The sequence below is a fragment of the Dermacentor andersoni genome, chromosome 3 (genome assembly GCF_023375885.2).
Source record: "Dermacentor andersoni chromosome 3, qqDerAnde1_hic_scaffold, whole genome shotgun sequence".
NCBI classification, from domain to species: Eukaryota; Metazoa; Arthropoda; class Arachnida; order Ixodida; family Ixodidae; genus Dermacentor; species Dermacentor andersoni.
The window spans coordinates 76,556,088-76,568,734 of record NC_092816.1 but is presented as its reverse complement, the minus strand read 5'-3'; positions in this window follow the sequence as shown (position 1 = coordinate 76,568,734).

The window sequence follows — 12,647 nt, the reverse complement described above, 5'->3', positions numbered from 1 at the left end:
ATGGATTAAACAGGTTGTGGAAGAACACTGTGTTTGTCTACTGATGGCGAAAGTCAGTGGACTGTTCGGAGATCTCGTGACCGAGGCTATACAGTTTCAAAATTCTTGTCGCTGCAGTACCCTTACATATTTTAGAATTGGTGGGATCAGTTATTGCGCGAGAACGGGCTGAAACTTTGAGAGGGCGTAGTACAGGCGTTGACGCTATCTGAAGCTCGTCAAATCGCGTCGCCTTCATCTGACAATTCAAAAGCCGCTCCAGCAGAAGTAGCAAAGAGGTAACCTCGGCAACAGAAATCTAGCTATGCTCGAGGTATGAAAAAGCGGTTGAAGAAATCCTGCCAGCTGACCAGCTCACCGAGAGCGTATCACAAGAGGGAGAGCGAGAGAGAGAGATTTACATTGTCCTGCTACTTTACACTGGGGAAAAGGGACGGAGGGAAAAGGGCTGATGAATGATGATGACGTTATTAGGAAGAGGTGCGTATATACAAGCTCAAAGCGTCGGGGCTTCTCTAAAGCCGTGCGTCTAGCCCAGTCGCTCGGATAAATGCTAAAGCGGCACTTGTTGTCAGGGCTGCGCTGTTTGCGTTAGGCCAAGGACCTAAAAAAAGACTCGTCTGATAGCGGCCTCTTATCGATATTTGCAATGGAAAAGACCAGTTGCTGTCGTTCTTGCGCGTACGCGGGACAAACGCAAAATGTATGATCAAGCGTTTCTGGTACCTAACAGTATTCACAGTTTGGGCTGCTATCACTGCGACCTATCAGATCCCTATAACGGTTGGTGAATGCGCCACCAAGGCGAATCCGGTGCACCATGCTTCTTTGGCTTCTTTTGAGCTTGTGATGCATACGAAATTTCATTTCTTGGTCCCATTTATGTACTTGCTTGTCTCGTTGATCTGGCTGGATGCAGTGTTCCAACGTAGGGTTGAGTATTACGCAGCGAAGTAGGGTGTTTGTGTCTGTTCGTGAGAGCGGAATGCGTATTTCAGAAGTATTATTTAAAGCAGTTCTCGCTTCAGCGTCTGCCTTTTCGTTCCCTATCGCGCCACGGTGTAAATGTATCTAAGTAAAGGTGACATTGCGGCCATTTCTATTTGCGTGGCCGAGATGCTCTGTAATTTCTATAGCCATTGAATAATACAGGTCCCGCCTGAGGACACAGTCAATCGTTTGAAGAGCTGGCTTGGAATCGCAGAATATCGTCCTATGCGTGAGGAGGTTCTTCGGAGAGAAATCGAAGTGCCCCCCGGATAGCACCAAGTTCTGCGGCAGTTGATGTTGTCCTATAACCTAGTTTAAACCGCCGACCCATGATAATATGTGGGATGACGAAGGCTGCTGTGGAAGCATATGGTGAGACACAGCTATCAGTATACACGTGTGCGGTATATCCGTACTCTGCAGAAATGTGAAACAGGGTAAGTTGTTTCAGGCCAGTGGATGCAACGGATGACTTTTTTTTTGGAATTCCAGGGATCTGCAGTGTAACGAAAGGTTCAGGCAGGGCCAGCAAGGCACGTGTCAAAGTTCACGCCTGCCGGGGGAGCCAGCTGATGCACTCGCAAGCGAGACAGGGTCGTTCCTATCACAGGCCTCAAAGAACTTTGATCGGCTCTCACGTGTGGAGAGAGAGTAATGGCAGCTGAGCAAAACAATGACGTCAGTCTAACTAAATTACAGGTAACAACTAAAGAAGGCATTGAGGCAGAACGTGACAATGCAAGAGAAAGAAGGCTTGTTTTATCGGCACTATACAGAGACCGAAAGGGGAGGATTCTGGATCAGTTAGTCGTACCTACTGAGTACAGGGTGTAAGAGTTGGGGTCGGGCATTTCAAAAGGGGTAGCTCGCCTGTGCCGTCGTCCGACTCATCCACGCTATAAGGACGTTGCTGAAGCGAGGAACATGCTCTCATCGAGAACGAGGGGCACTGGGTTTATTTACAATATCTACATGAGAAGTGGAGAACGTTACATCTCATCAATCTAGCATGACTGGAATGAAGCACACTCTGAGGAGCCGAAAAAGTTCGCTTAAACCCCCGTCTGTCCTCCCTAGATCCTTAGGCCAGGGAAAACTGCCCCGCCACCTTCGCCCAATCGGAGCGCCCAAAGTCGTCGAAGGGCCCGCGTTGAGCGAGGGTTCACACAATGACTCCCGCACCTTTGTTCACTGAACACGTAGAAAGGAGGGGACCTTCGTAGTCATGTAGTCAGGGATTGTCACATTTGACTCAAGCTGGCGCGTCTTGGTTCCTAGGGTGATCCAGCAGTTAGCTAGGGCGTCTGTCAAACGACCGTGGTGGTTACCTGAATCCGTGAGGAAACGCCGTAGAACACCCTTTTCCAGGAGTTTCTTGCTCCCATTGGTCCGTGACGGCGACAATGAACCAACAAACAACACTCGACCCACCAAATATGTTTCGCCTTCCTGGCACAGCAGATATGTCCAAGGGATGCGCTCTGTTAGCTGCACGAAGCGATTCATCGCAGTGAGGCAGGAGAGGATAGAAAATCACTACCCCCGCTGGCTGATAATAACAAGGGAGGACATTTTGGGTGTCTGTCAATGCAATGGGCGGTCTGGCCACTTAGGCATAAACAAATAGAAGGAAAGATTTTTTATGGATTACTAGTCTGGCCTGGCTGTTTCGAAGACGTGGAAAACTTTGTGAGATCATGCGATGCCTGCCAGCGCTCGGGTAAACCAGGAGAAACCTGGAAAGCTCCCCTAAACGTAGTGCCCTTAATATCAGAACCTTTCAGACAACTTGTGATAGACCGGGTAGGGCCTCTACCAAAGACAAAGTCGAGTTACAAGTACCTGTTTACCATGCTGTGTCCGACTACAAAGTTTCCGGAGGCAATCCTTCTGAAAGAACTCTGTTCCACCAAAGTAGTATTGACAGTATTGAGAGCTTTTGACAGTATTCGCCCGAGTAGTGTTTCCAGATGAAATTCAGGTGGGTCAAGGGCCAGCATTCACCAGCTCACTGACATCCACATTTTTACAGAAGTGCGGGGTAAAGTTAATACACAGTTCCGTCTAGCACTCTCACTCAAATTGTGTAGAGCGGTGGCATTCAGTGCTTAAGCGAGTTTTGCGGGTGCTCTGTTACGGGTGCTCTGTTTTGCGGGTGCTCTGTGCTCTGATACTTTGTTTGCTTTGCGAACGGTTCCTCATGAGGCTACAGGGTTCTCGCCAGCAAAACTATAGTGTATGGGAGGACACTTCGTTCTCCACTGAGAATGTTAAGAGAGATGTGGGAGGAAAGAGGAGAGAGTCCAACAGTGGCAGAATACGTGCTAAATCTGCAAGAACGGCTAAGTGTAACCCAAGAACTAGTCGGAAAGAACATGGGAGTAGCTCAACAGAACGCCACGTTCTATTACTACAAGAATGCGAGGCTTCGCACGTTTAACGCCGGAGACCCGGTAATGATCCTCAAACCTTCAAGAAAAAACAAAATTGAAGTTCACTGCGACGGGCCCGTTAAAGTGTTGCACAAACTTTCACATACTAACCATGCTCTGAAAATGCCCGGTCGCAGGAAGGAGGTGAGGATATACCACTGCAATTTGATGAAGCCGTACGCAGAGCAGAGCGGAGTCGTAAACTGTGCCATCAAAGAGCGGGGTGACATTAATACCGATTTTAATGAGTGTAAGGCGACCTTAAACTCTGAAATCAGCCTGGAATAAGTTGTAGAACACTCGGTAAGCACGGACGCTCTTAAACCCGAGCAGCTGGATGAGCTAAAGGGGCTGCTATAGGGAATATCTCGACAGATTCAGCAATCGGCCAGGTAGAACCCAACCAACAACGCATGAAATAGAGCTGACATCAACCGAACCCGTAAGATGAAAGCCTTACAGGGTGTCTATCACGACAAAGAGAAATTATGGAGGCAGAGAAACAGCGCATGCTAGAGTTGGGAGTTAATGAGCCCGCTGAGAGTGACTACACGTCAGCGCTAATTCTCGTGGAAACCTCAAATAAAAGCCCTCGTCAGGGTGTTGATTCCATCCTGTTAAATGCCATCACCAGGGACCATTTGTACCCATCAACATCCAGCATTGAGGAATGAATTGAAACAGTCAGCGCTGCATAATACATTTCGACTCTAGATCTCGTGCGTGGATACTGTCAAGTTCTCTTTTCAGAAAGTGCCAGCCACTATGCCGCATTTATCTCACCTGTAGGCACTTTTCGCCCTCTCGTTTTTAGCTTCGGGCTGAAGAACGCACCGTTTACCTATTATAAGTTGATGGATATTGTCCTAAAAGACTTGCAGGAGTTCACATTGCCAAATCTTGATGATGTCGATTTTTTTTCTGACAGCAGAAAGTATGTATCGCACTTCAAGCAGGTGTTCTCGCGGTTGAGGGAAGCAGGCTTATCGATGAAGGCGAAAAAATGTAGGTTTGGCTGCTTGCACGTTACTTATCTGCGCCATGGTGTCGGCCAGGGCACGAGACGGTCGGCCGAGCTGAAAATAGCTACGATTGGGGATTTTTAACAGCCGCGCACGAAAACAGACATTCGGCCATTATTGGGACTTGTTGGGTACTATCAACGACACATTCCGAATTATTTGCAAATAGCAAGTTCTTTAATGGGCGCACTCCGAAAGGGAGCACCAAGTAACATGCACTGGGATAAGAACAAAGAGAACGCTTTCCAGTGTTTGAAAGCGTTATTAGTTTCTCGTCCTGTGCTTCGCGCGCCAGGATATACAAAGGAATTCATAGTTCGTTACGACGCAAGCGACAGGGGGAACGGGCGTGCTCTTCGGTCAGGTCTGCGAAGATAATGAGGAACATCGTATTCTCTATGCCAGCCGTAAACAAACTGTAAGAGAGAAAGCCCATAGTGCTTCAGAGACGGAATGTGCCTGTTTGGTTTGGGCAGCCCAGAAGTTGTCGTGTTACTTCTACGGAGTGGTATTCATCTTCGAGACCGACCACTGCCCTCTGACATGGCTTAATCAAATGTCACAAAAAATGGCTGCTTGCCCCTATGGAGAGTAATCCTCCAACAGTACAACTTCTCTGTTAGTTATAAGAAGGAAAAGTTGCATAGCAATGCGGATAACTTGAGCAGGCTAATTTGAAACTCGCTCGGCGTTTAGGGATCCCGACTAATATTTGTTGTATTTTTTATTTTGTTAAGCCAAGACTATCCCCTTTCATTTAGCAGGACTCCATCCATGGTTGCTAACTTTCACGGTGCGAGACTCCTTCGAACTTTGCATAGCGAAATGTCGTATTTGTTGTTTCTGCACTCATGTTTTCTTTCAAGCCTGGCAGGTGTTGCGCCTGACTGTCCATCAAAGTGGGGGATGCCCCACCAGCGACATGCAGTTGTTACGGTTGATGTTCACGCCTCATCATTCACTTCGCTTCAAGACAGCAATGATGCCCTCCTGACCATCACGAAAAGGTCACTAATCGATTACATATATACAGAGTCATTGACAGGGACTTCCGTGGAAACCAACGGCGGGTTCATGGTTTGCCACGCTGTTGCCTCGCAGTGTGCCACGGTGGAGGCCCGAGCACAACGATGGAGGACCTTCACGAAGAGGCCACTGATCGATGACAGGGTCATCGTCGAGAAATCCCGGGGAAAACGTCGATGGCAGGTGGTCGTCTCCTATTGTGCCACTTTGGAGACAGGTGCGCCACGTAGGAGACCCGAGTAGCACACAGAAGACGGAAGCACCACAGGCCTCATGTAGAAGACCAGTGAGGGGCGATAGAGGGCGTGAACGACTCGGCGTTTGCGATTTGCCAGTGAATTCCCTCAACGAGGGAAAGAGGGAAGACAAGAGCTTAAAAAGAAGATCCGAACGGCTGTGGGGAAGGAGAAGCTCGGATATGCAAAGACGCTACCATGATGTGCTCCGATAGCTGTAGCCGTGTTGTAAAACTGAACCATGTACCATTTTTGAATATAATCATTTTTTTTTCATTCTCTTCAACATCGCTCGGAACCCTTCTTTCTCCCGTCACCTGGCACGGTACCATCCATGGAACCTTCGCTGGCCTCACGGACCCCGAAATTCACAACAGTGATGGCAGCGGTGAGATTGACCTCACGAAACTTGGGACGTGCCCAACTTCACAACACAGGTCAAAAGCGACATCCGAGTTACTTCATCGCTCCGCAGAGCTGTGTTGTGGGGCTCTATTTGCTGCTGCCTGTCATTGTGAGATGTTTTGGGGTGTACTGCAGCATTTCGCAGATGGTTGCTGCAAGCCAAGTCATTCCGCTGGCCACCAGAAATTCTCTTCCCGCCCAGTGGTTATCAGCACTGGCTAGTCGTGATTTTCCGGGCCATGGAGGAGCTGTTACGATCGGCCAGCGGGGGTATAGACCTCCTAGCCTCCCCTGCCCCACTGCGACGAATCGCTTCGTGGAGCTAGCAATGCGTCCTCACGACAGAGCTGCGGCGCCAGTAAGGCGAGACACTTCTGGCGCATCGAGGGTTGTTTGTTGGTTCACTGTCGCCGTCACGGACCAATGGGAGCAAGAAACTCCCCTAAAAGGGTGTTTTACGGCGTTTCCTCACGCACTCCGGCAACCGCCATGGTCGTTTGACAGATGCTCCAGCTAACTGCTGGATCACCCCAGGATCACGTCGCGATCATGGGTGCAAGCCTCTCGAGGATCAATGCACGATTGTTTCCCGTGGCAGAACGCAGCTCATCCGTGAGATATCTGAAGCGCAGATGATCGCGAAATTGGGTGATGCGTGTGTTAGCTTCCCGTCTCTGGCTCTCACAGAAAAAGAATTAAGTTACTTGGACGCGGCGTCACATGACACGTAACCATGTTACATGACTTCGCACTTCATTTCCTTGTAAGCGCATGCGCGATCTACGTTGCCTGCTATGTATAAAATGACGCAGTGGCACAATAAACTTAGTTGAAAGTTTGCACTTGGTGTGTCGTCTTCTTTCACGTCCGTGTCGTTTTTATTTCGCGCAATATCATTTAAGCCCTGTCTACGAAACTCCCCTCCTTTCTGTGCGTTCACTGAACAATGGTGCGGGAGCGATTGTGTGAATCGTCGCCCTCAACGTGGTCCTTCGACGACTTTGGACGCTCCGATTGGACGAAGGTGGGGCGGCAGATTTCCCTGGCCTAGGGATCTAGGAAGGACAAAAGGGGCTTTAAGCGGGCGTTTTCGGCTCCTCAGTGTATTTCAACTGAGTCATGCTAGAGTGACGAGACGTAACGTTCTCCACTCCTCATGGATGTATTGTGAATAAACCCAGTGCTCCTCGTTCTCGCTGAGAACACGTTCCTCCCTTCAACAACGTCCTTAGCGTGGATGAGCCGGACGACGGCATGGGCCAGCTACCCCTTTTGACGTGCCCGACCCCCACTCTTACAGGTACAATTCTCTTTGGCGCCGTCTCAACGATCTATGGAAAAGCATCAAGGCAATAGTGCTGTATGCATAGAGAAGTACGGCGCATGTGTGTAAATGTTTTTCAGCATTCTGTTCTTGTGTCACATTGACACATAGCCGTTACGAAGGAACATCAAGAATGAGCCCATACCCAGTGTCACACCCTCAATTGGCCCAGGATCGGTAATGCTACTCTAACATATTTAAGAGAATAAAATATGCCGTTGAAAATTATTAAGACGTCTGTGAGCTTTATAAATATCGGGGCCGACATTATACTTGCACATTTTATATTTTGTGTCGGCATTTATTGTTCTATTGCCTAGAACAAAGGCACGGCAATTGGCGCTACTTTACCAGAAAAAATTAATTAATTATAAGCCGGTGAATCCCGTGCCAGATACGCAGCTGACCAGAAATTGGGTAGGCCGAGTGTTGAAAATTGAAGAAAATTAATGAAGCCACTGAACGTCGTGCATTTTTCGAAGAGATGAGTGTTCTTTATAAATTTGTAGCAGCCGACATTATATATACAAAATTTTCCTCGGGGTATAATGTTTCATCAGTAAGCAAAACACAGCTGTTCTCGCTAGCAGAATTATTTTTGTATGTGTTTTTTGCAACATTCCATTTCGATCAACTTCAGCACCGAATGACTCATATCGTCACAGTTAATAAACAAAAAAAGAAAGAAAGAAAAAGAAAAAGAATGGCTTGCAAAATGAACGATGCTCCTCACGATCCCACGTTTAGATCTGCGACGCTCGCACTGCCAGCACCAGGAGTCATGTCAGGTAAGGAAGGAAAAAAAATATATCTATATCTCTTATATACTGTATATTCATATATGTTATTTGTATCGACTCAACACACTGCTTTGTAACACTGATTATACAAATTTCACCTTACACATTTTCACTTATACAGGGGGTCATTGATTGTACATTGCACACACTAATAGTGTACAAACTTTATTTTATTATGTCCCCGTTGTCATGAATATGGGTAAGAACTTTGTCAAGCTATAAAAAAGCAGCGTTTAGTTCTTGTCCCAGCGTTGATATTTTGTAAATGAATCAATGCGAAACAAGACTGACTGATTGAGTGATATGTTCGCGAGAAACTTTGTAGAAAGGCAAAGCGAGGAACGTGTCAGCTTCCCTTACCATTACTTAGTGACTGGTTTGAGACCCTGTTTATTCACCACCCTTGGGATCGGTCCAGGTCATAACGGAACATATTGTAGTGTTTCTTCCTGGTTTGAAAAAAAAAGAAAGATTGTGTCGTATACCGCCGTCGCCGTCATACTGTCGTCGTCGTCTTGCTTGTCGCTACACACAGGCTCGCGTTAAACACCACTACTTGCTTTACACAAACGCGTTGGTCCATTTGGTAACGCTTCGAAGAACACCACACGGTGCCGGATATCCAGCTATCTGCAAAATATTTCGCATAACATCGATTCCCACAGTGTGCGAGATCTGCATAGTATATTCATGCCTTCAATTTATCCATGAGAGGTTTCGAAAATCGGGATTTATAAAAAATGAATAAGAAAGAAATGGAGGAATTCAGCATTATAATTATCATAACTCCGCAATGAATGCAATACAATATTATAGTACTGTGAATACCACGTCAAATGTAGGCAAAAAAAATTTATACGCATCTCTAAAGTGTACTGCTTTGAGCATAGTGATTTTACAAAACTCCCGTAAACAAAGTGAAACATTTATTTTTCGAACGCGTTAAAGTGACGTATCAGTGTTCCCCACTTTAGCCACTTATATTAAACGTACACTGCTTACAGAATTGTGATATTCAGTTTCATCATCATCATCAGCCTGGTTATGCCCACTGCAGGGCAAAGGCCTCTCCCATACTTCTCCAACTACCCCGGTCATGTACTAATTGTGGCCATGTTGTCCCTGCAAACTTCTTAATCTCGTCCGCCCACCTAACTTTCTGCTGCCCTCTGCTACACTTCCCTTCCTATATATATTCAGTTTAGCGCAAGGAAAATCGTTCATTTCCCGAGCCAAATATTCCTTTTCTTTGTCCTTTTTTTGTTTATTAACTGCGACCATACGAGCCATTCGGTGCTGAAGTTGATCGAAACTGAATGTTGCAAAGCACACTCACAAAAAGAAAATGACAGCGAGAGCAGCTGCGTTTTGCTCATGGATGAAACGTTCTATCACGATAAAAATGGGAAAGCTTACAGCCAGGAAGTCGGGATGTTACACTGTCGCAATACGTACAGGCGGCCGAAGTATGGGCTTAAGGAGCGTCGTGACGCTCATGACGTTCACGATGATGATGATGATGATGATGATGATGATGATGATGATGATGATTGAATGTTATGGGCGCAAGAGCCTGGTGTAGCCAAAGAGCGCTAAGGCAAGCGACATCTACGAGGCTGGCACACTCTTCAGAGTGGAGTAGTTCTGGTCCTGGTGGAACAGGCACGTTTAGGGAACACTATATAGTTGAAGTGCAACGCCAGAAAGCGAGCGGGTGTTGTCTTCCACATGGCGTGAGAGTGCACAGCCTTCACGTAACACGACACACGTGGCTTTGCAACTGTAATGTTTTCCTTGTGCCGATAAAAAAAATTATACAGAACGAGAAACGTTGGCTTAGTATATTAATGCATGTACTTGTAGCGTACACAGAAGTCGCAGTTTCGCCCGAAAGGCGAAGCAGTGATAGCGATAGCAAATTATTACACGACTGCATGAAGTATGGTACGCGTTCGAAGTTTTATCGGCCGTACAATTGCAGTAAACATTCGCTTAGTAATTAGCAAGCGTCACAAAAAAAAAATGACATGAGCAGACGGTCATACGAAACTTTGCCAACGGTCGAATCTCCCCAGAGGCAATACGACTGCTAAAATTATTTAATAACCGCGACAAAAGTGTCGATCTCATCTGGACACCCGCTCACACGCTACCAGACGGTAGCAATGAGGCGGCGCACCGCATGGCTCGAGAACTTACGGACCGTGCCTCGGTTAGCCCTCACCGACTACCGGTGAGTAGGAGTGGGAAGATCGAATGACCAGATTTAACGAAATTACACAACACCATAGATTGCAGAGGCGTACATTCCCGCCGCCGCACCCAAAATTAAGCAAAAACCAGTCTGTAGAATGACGACAGTTACAGACCAGATCCTATCCGAGTCCAGCTATTATGCACCTAATACACCCAGATTTATACACGACAGACAAGTGCAGACATTGCGACACCCTGGAGCATATCCTATGGGAATGTCCGGCTGTAATAGAGGGTAACGGTGATGCAGCCTCAAACAGCGACAGCCTCCGCGCGCGCTGGGGGTCTGCGTTGCTCAGCTCTGACCTGAAGACAACGCACATGAAGCCGCGAGCTACCTCTGCTCGCCCATCTTTCGCCCTGCGGTAGATTACCTCCGAGATACGGGGCGGTGCCACAATCTTATTGCACATAATTAATTTGCTGCGATGAAGCTCATAAATGGCGTTATCCAACGAATGTTATCCCGACATATAAGACGCAGCAAAACAAAAAAGAAAAGAAAAAGAAATGACTTCAATGAAGTCAGTTACGTTCTATGCAAGAAGTTCGATCCTACCAGGCATTGGAAACAAACTTTTGATTTATGATCGATGTGTGATTTTTTTTTATAACTCTCCTGTGACTTTCAGGAAAATTAAACCCCCTTACAACTTTACGATTCCTTGTACTAAAGCGAGTATCACAATTCTGTAAGCAGCCTGAGTTTATTAAAGGAGGCTAAAACTAGTGGGGAACATTGATACGTCACTTCAACGCGTTCGAAAAACAAATGTTTCACTTTTTTTACGGGAGTTTTGTAAAACCCCTATGCTCAAAGCAGCACATTTTAGAGATGTGTATAGCATTCTTTCCCCTATATTTGACGTGGTGTTCACAGTACTATAATATTGCAGTACATTCATTGCGGAGCTATGATAACAGATTAGAATGCTGAATTCCTTCATTTTTTCCTTATTCATTTTTTTATTTCGATTTTCGAGACCTTTCACGGATAAATTGAAGGCATGAAAATATCATGCAGATCTGCGCACTGTGGGAATCGATGTTATGCGAAACACCTCGCAGATTGCTGGGTATCCAGCACCGTGTGGTGTTCTTCGACGAGTTACCAGATGGACCAACGTGTTCGTGTAAAGCAAGCAGTGGTGTTTAACGCGAGCCCGTGTGAGGCAACAAGCAAGACGACGACGACAGTATTTTTGTTTTAAGAAACATTACAATATGTTCCGTTACGACCTGGATCGATCCCGAAGGCGGTGAGTAAACAGCGTCTTAAACCGGTCACGAGGCAATTACGGGAGAAGCTGACACGTTCCCGCGCGTGACCCAATGGAGAGTGGAATTGGCTGGCTCACGTAAGCTCTAGAACTACTGTATATGCTCCTCATTGGGGAGCAGAGTTGCGCATCTGATTAAACACGCCGCTGGCGCCCCTATTCGTCAAATTTGGTCACATGCGCGAAAAGCAACCATTTGAGGGAAAGCCAACTTTACGGTTGCGTCAGCAATGCCGCCCGCCGCGCCACCATTGTCGTGAGCTTCTGTGCGCTACCGCTCGCGGCGCTACCGCCTTCGCGAGTTTACGCGACCCTCAGCGGCCTCTGCCACGCCAGTGTAGGATGTGTCGTATTGGTGTGTTGTTTAGTGAACTTTAGATGGACGTTATTTTTGTTGCCCTATGGCGCAACGTCAAGATTACTGTACGGTGCTTCTGAGTGCGGTGAAGTTGCTACAATGACAGGGTGCTGCTCACCTCATTGCACAAAATAAAGTCGCTCTCTTGTCAAACATGTGCCCAGAAAAACAAGCGACACTCGAAGTAAGATCATCGTCGCGCGTCGAAATCGGTACTGCAGAACGAGTGCGTCGGCTATTCAATGTGACTCGTTATTTATTCCAGCGTAGCGGTATACGTTCCAGAATGCGCAAACGTACTCCCGTCACCGATTAAATCTGACCATATTAAGTATAAATTTCGCTAGCAATATTTTTTCCATGAGAATAGGCGATAATATTCAGGACATGTATGGCTCCTCTCGCGCTGTATAACAGCTGGTTAGCCAGTGAAAAAAAAAAAAAACTACCTGAAAAAAATAAAGATGTGCGCGTGTGAATATATACATAAATATTTACCTTACTAGATGTAGCAGGGC